Source organism: Pteropus alecto, unplaced genomic scaffold, assembly GCF_000325575.1.
Source record: "Pteropus alecto unplaced genomic scaffold, ASM32557v1 scaffold195, whole genome shotgun sequence".
Lineage (NCBI taxonomy): Eukaryota > Metazoa > Chordata > Mammalia > Chiroptera > Pteropodidae > Pteropus > Pteropus alecto.
The window spans coordinates 868,655-875,424 of NW_006438073.1; the positions used below are offsets into that span (position 1 = coordinate 868,655).

Here is a 6,770-nt window from a genome sequence, read left to right on the forward strand (position 1 = left end):
CTATTAAGACAGCGTGATATTTGTATAACAATATGCAAATTGGCAATGAAAGAAAGGAGAGAATTGAGAAATATATGTCAATTGATTTTTAACAAAAGCACCAAAGCAAATTGATGCAGAAAGAAAAGACTTTTCAATAATACTGCTGGAACGAGTGGTTGTCCATATGAGAAAAAATTAACTTTAATTCCTACTTCATAGAACTAAACATAAAAGTTAAAACTATCAAGCTTCCAGAATATAATATAAATATAAAGGAATATTTTCAAAATCTTGAGCTAGGCAAAGATTTCATACCCAGGACACAGAAAACATTAAGTTAAAAAAAAAAAAAAGAAGTCTGTTTATCAAAAATGGCATTAATAAAATAAACCACAGACTAGGATAAAATATTCACAAAACATATATCTGTCAAAAGACCTATGTCCAGAACATTTAAAGAAGTATTCCAATCCAATAATAAAAGGACAAATAGGCCAATTAAAAGTAGGCAAATGATCTGAACAGACACTTCACAAAAGATCCACAAATGGCCGATAAGCACATAAAATAGTGTCCAATTACTGAATCATTAGGAAAATGCAACAAAACCACAATGAGATACTACAATAATGACAAAAATTTAAAAGATGTTGGTGAGATGTGGAGCAACCACAGCTCTCATACATTACTGATGGGAATGTAAAAAGCTACAACCATTTTTTTTCTAATGTTTGACAGTTTCTTATAAAGTGAAATATTAATACCCTATGACTACCAGTCCTACTCTGCAGTTTTTATTCAAGAGAAAAGAAAACATATCCACACAGAGGCTTGCACATGAATATTCATAGTAACTTTGTTGCCTCAAAATGGAAACAACCCAAACATCTATCAACAGGAAAAGAGGTAAACAAATTGTGGTATATTCATAGGACAGGATAGACAACACTATACAGAAATAAACTACTATTGCTACATGCAACCACATAAATTAATCTCACACACATTATGCCAAACAAAAGGAGCCAAATCCATATGAGTACATGCCATATGATGCCACTGACATGAAGATTTGGAACAGACAAAACTAACCTTTGGAGAAAGAAATCAGAGCAACGGTTGCCTCTGGTAAGAGGCGAGGGTGGCGGGATTGACTGTAATGGGGCATGAAGGAAAATACTCTGTATCTTGGTAACAGTGTGGTTATGTGACTACATGCATTTGTCAAAACTCATAGAATTATAGGACTTACGACCTGTGCCTTTCGCTATATGGAGACTATGTGTCAATAATTTGAAGCATGAGAGGTAATGAGACAATATTATTTTCATGAAATGAAAATTAAACCTGCAAACAAATAAAGCAATAAATTAGAGCAAATTCATTCTACTCTTCCCCTCAAGGAGTGTAAACCCAAGATTATGGGTGAGATGGAGGCACAAATCTGTTTTCATTTCCACATGACTAGAATCACAGCATGCTTCTGGTTTTAAAGATACATAATTTCCATATAACACGTTGCTGATGTCAATAATTATCTTCCTTCCTACCCCTTCCTCCCATCATTTGGCTCATAAACTAAAGCCAACCTCATCATCCAGAACCTACAGAAGATGTGGGGATCTGTTCCAACACTAGCTGTTAGGACTATGAGTGTCTGTCTTCAACAGGATGCCTTCCTGGGAGACATTCAAGGATAAGTCTGACTACATATGATTTTTTTCTTGCGTGCTGACTTTAGAACATAATTAAGGATAAGCTATGTCTCCGCAGTAATTTTTCCTACGTAAGTTGATAATATACCCCAGATTCAAATGTATAACTAAATTCCTATTATGTGATTCTTAGTGCTCTGGTTAAAATTAAACGTACTGATTGTATTTGAAGTATATGACAATTCTCTCTAATCCTTTCTCTTCCCTCCCCCTACCAAAAAAAAAAAAACATGAACTATTTATAAAACTTTAATTGTTTCTTCATTTGGTTTTACTTATCTGGACTCATAAGCCAGGCATGGTAAATTTCAGACCTATAATTTGTGGCTTCCTGCTTCCAAGATTACTCCAGAGTAGTTCTTATGTGACTGTTTTTCTAGTTAAATATTTACACATACACATGGGGTACACAGGCAGTTCATACTTGATATGATTTAACAGCATCGACATCTGTTTCTCATCATAACATGATGGGAAAATGTACCTACTAAGCATTCTTTTAATATATTTGTCCAAAACATTTTTCCTACTCTGGTCTTGAGACATTTCTCTGTAAAGAAAACAGATGTAAGATGGCCCCTCTCAGGCACTACTTCCTTCTCAGGTCCCTTCCTCTGGCTTCGGGGTTCTCTCTTGCTGTCAATCATTACTTCCCAAGCTAAATCAAAGTATGGGTCATGTCTTCTTTTTATCAGTGTGTGAGAAGCACAGAATTAAATCCAGATATGAAGGGCAAAATATCCTATTTTTAAATTAAAAAGAAAAACAAAAACAAAAACTCCAAAAGCAACAACTGGCTTCGGGTGTGATAACTCCAAGGTCAGCAAGACTGCGTTTGAAGAAAGGGCCTGCTGATGCCAACAGCGTCCCAGTGCACAGCTTCAAGCATGGGCTTCCCAAACACAAAACCAGAAATCCTTGGTTTTCAAGAGGTGATCATTCCTAAGTTCCCAAAATTTCAAATCACGGCACAAACATTGGTTCTCATTCCTCCTCTAAGTCAATAATATTTTAAATTCATTCATTCTTCCAGAAATATGAAGCATAGTTATACCATAAGAGTACTGTCTTCGAAAAGACTTTCCTTCTGTTGTTTGGGTTTTCAATCCACAAATCGCCTTTTTATTTGTTATTATCATAGGCGATAACAAAGAAAAATTTTAAAGAAAACGAAAATGAATGCTGAGCAAATTATAAATCCTAGAAGCTGCCCATACTTCATGTGTCTCAAAGAAACAAAACTAAAAGACAGAATTCTTTTCAGCTATTGTGAGACTTTTTCCAATTTAGGTCTAACTCAAGATCTTGATTTTTTTTCTTTTCTCTGATTATCTTTTGGCTACTTCACAGCTCATTACACTCTGCAGAGAATGCGATTGGATAAAATAAAAGTTGATGAGACTAAAATGGGTCCAACTGGCTGCAACAGCTCTGAGGAAAAGCTCTATTTTCAAGATGCCTAGAAACCTGGCTCTCCTAAAGCTTTTGGTGAATACGAGAATTTGAACAATTTTTAATATTCTTAACTCCTGTCACAGTGATTAAAAAGAATAACAGTAGTTTTTAGACATACTGTTTTTGGACATTCATTTTTAAGAACTAATAAGAAAAGTTGCTCAAATCCAGCTATCACATTGTATACTTAGAGAAGAACTTTCTGGATACTATGTATTTTCTAAAACAAATTATACACACACACACACATACATGAACGAGTGTTAGCTTTGGTCTGCTGTTCTGATACGTCAAATATCTATGCTAGTTTTAGAAGAAGGTAATTACAATATGTGGATAAATAAAACCTACAGTCGATGCAGTTTTTCACTCATGAGCATACATAGTAGATAAACATTTCAGGAAAACGAATAATATGTACATTTCATTTTTTTTCTCAATTTTTGGAGAATTAAAACGTAATGCACATCAAAAAGCCCCAAGGAAACTTACAAAACCTTTCCAAAGGCAGAGAAGGAATACTCTCCAACTCTTTTTATAACAGCAGAACCTGACATAGACATTACAAGAAAAATTTGTAGATAAGTATCCTCATGAACATAGATGCAAAAATTCTTTTTTTTTACAGCACTGATATAAATATATTTGTTTTCAAATAAAGCTCTAAATACAAAAAAAAAAAAAGAGTAGCGAAAAATAATAATTGACTACGGCCATGCCACCCTGAACACGCCTGATCCCGTCTGATCTCGGAAGCTAAGCAGGGTCGGGCCTGGTTAGTACTTGGATGGGAGACCACCTAGGAAGACCAGGTGCTGTAGGTGTAAAAAAAAAAAAAAGTGTTTGGACGTGGTTCCATATTGTAGTGGTTAGCACGTCTGCTCTACATGCAGAAGGTCCTGGGTTCGTGCCCCAGTGGAGCCACGGTCCATGGTCTACAGCCAGGCCACCCTGCACAAGTATGATCCCGTCTGATTTCGGAATCTAAGCAGGGTCGGGCCTGGTTAGTACTTGGATGGGAGACCACGTAGGAAGACCAGGTGCCATAGGCATAAATAACAATAAAAAAAGTTAATTGAATAATAACATACATGATACATGAAGAAAACAAGTATTATGGAGGAGGAGCACAATGGTCAAAGTCTGCAAAACACGGTCTGACAATGAAGTGGACGTATGATTCCTGCATCGGTTTCCCTTTCTTAGGCAACATTCCCTGGTTTGTCGTGGTAAATCTTCTCTTCCCAACTCTCAGCCCAGTCTGTTCCCAGGAAAGTTGGTTTCACTCCTGGGCCCCAAGGGACAGCACTGAGCATTCCATCACCTTGGCCAGTGCTGGGCTTTTCAATGGGCACATGAAGATGTAAAAATTCTCTACGAAACTACTGGCTAATTGAGTCCTGTGATATGTAAGAAGGACATTATATAATGACTAGGGGGACTTTAACATTTGAAAATCAATAAAAATTAATCACTATATTAGCTGAATAAATGGAGAAAAACATATGATCATTTCAATAGATGTGGGAAGTGTATTTGCCAAAATTCAATATCCATTCATGATTTAAAACAAGCATACAAATAAAGAAAATTCAAGGCTTGCAGGTAGTAGAAGGGAACTTCAATAAAAGGTCATCTACTAAAAACCTTCCAAATAACACTATACTTATGATAAAACATTAAACACTTCCCTATAGTTGGGAACAAAGCGAAGAATGTCTTATCTCCCTATTTCTGTTTATCCTTGTATTGGAAGTACTAGCCAGTGCAATAAGTTAAGAAGAAACAAAATTAAAAGACTTAAAGACTTGAAAAAGAAGAAGTAAAACGCTCTTCTAAAGAAAAACTTACTGAAGCCAGGCCAGCTTCAAAATATTAAAGGCAGCTTTTTTTCCTCAGTAAAAAAAAAAAAAGAAAGAAAAGCTTAAAAATTATTTTTTAAAAACCAAAACATTATTTAGGAAATTCTAAGAATCCATGTAGAAAATCCTAACAGGATAGAAGATTAATATAAAAATTTAATTACATTTCTGAGTGAAGCAAAAACTTAATTTGAAAATAATATTTAAAAGCAATTCCCTTCGTAATACCACCAAACAATATTTAGGGATAACTTTAACAAAAGCATGCAAGATCTCTACACTGACAAGCATTGCTGAACAAAGACCTAAAGCAGACCTAAATAAATGGAAAGATACGTCATGTCCATGGATCATAAGGCTTAATATTGTTTAGATGAATGGATAAGCAAATGATAGCATATCCATATTATGGAATATTGCTCCATTGTATAAATAAATTAAATAGAATATTGCTACATGTAACAACATGGATGAGTCTTAATATAATTATGAGTGAAATAAGCCAGACAAAAAAGAATACATAAAAATCCTAGAAAATACAAAATAATCTACAGTCATAAAAAATCAGAACGGTGATTGCCTGAGGATGTGGGAAGTAGGGATAGGTTGAAGAGAGGGACTACATTTTCTTGGCTGTGATGATAGCTTCATGATTATAGACATATGTCAAAACTTATCAAACTGTACACTTTAAAGGGTTGTATTTATTAAACATCATTTACCTCCATAAAACTTTTCTTGGGGTGGTAACATCTTACTATGAGATTAGCCTACATCAATTTGAGAAACAAAAGGAAAGTTAGCGTGACTAAAACGGGGTGAGTGAGAGAGTTAAAAGACAAGTCAGAGGCAAGCTCGGGCCAGACCACATGTATCCTATAGGCTCAGATCAAGTTTTTGAAATGTGCTTAGGTGGAGGATTATAAACATAGCAGTAATTTGGCTTCATTTATGCGAAATGTTTTTTGAGCAGGGTAAGACAGCCAAGTCGAACCTCTGATCAGGTGGCTATACCTGTTGTTTTTAATAGTACTTACTAATCCTGAGTATATGCAGATGCTTTGTGGCAATTTCTGTCACAAAATGGGTTCTCCAGTTCCATAGAGAATCTTGTGAAGAACTGAGATTTCTGATATAGTCTATCATGAAATACATTATACAGCAATCTTTTATTCAATCACTATTATGTGACAGCTACCAAATTTCCTAATTCTTCTTTAAAATAATTTTGCCAATAAGATGACCATAATATCAAGACCAATGCAATCTCATCGATTACGTTTTTAATAGACTTTGTTTGTTAGAGCAATTTTAGGTTCACAGCAAAATTGAGCAGAAAGTACAGAGCTCCCACGCACATACGGCCTTTCCTGCTTCGGAGCAGTACATTGTTACCATGAACCTAAAGTCCGTAGTTTACCTTATGATTCACTCTTGGTGTTGTACATTCTATTCTGAGTTTTGACAAATCTATAACAGCATGCATCCACCGGTATAGTAACATAAAGAATATTTTCATTACCCTAAAAATCCGCTGTGGTCTGCCTATTCATCCCTCCCTCGCCCCAACCCCTGACAACCACTGATCTTTTTCCTGTCTCCAGAGTTTCGTCTTTTCCAGAATGTCACATAGTTTGAATCATGAAGTCTATAGGCATCTCCGATTGGCTTCTTGCACTTAATAATATTCATGTGAATTTCCTCCATGTTTTTCATGGCTCAACAGCTCATTTCTTTATCCATTCCCATGTAAAGG

General features: G+C 35.4%; 1 non-coding gene and 1 pseudogene across 1 annotated transcript; both read left to right on the forward strand.

Annotated features, from left to right (window-relative positions):
- Positions 1 to 3,857: 3,857 nt before the first annotated feature.
- LOC112482381 lies at positions 3,858 to 3,976 on the forward strand. Its single transcript, XR_003047293.1, has one exon. It is a non-coding gene; the product is annotated as a 5S ribosomal RNA (ribosomal RNA).
- A 109-nt stretch (positions 3,977 to 4,085) lies between these two features.
- Positions 4,086 to 4,204, forward strand: LOC112482333 (annotated as a pseudogene).
- The last annotated feature ends 2,566 nt before the right edge of the window (positions 4,205 to 6,770 follow it).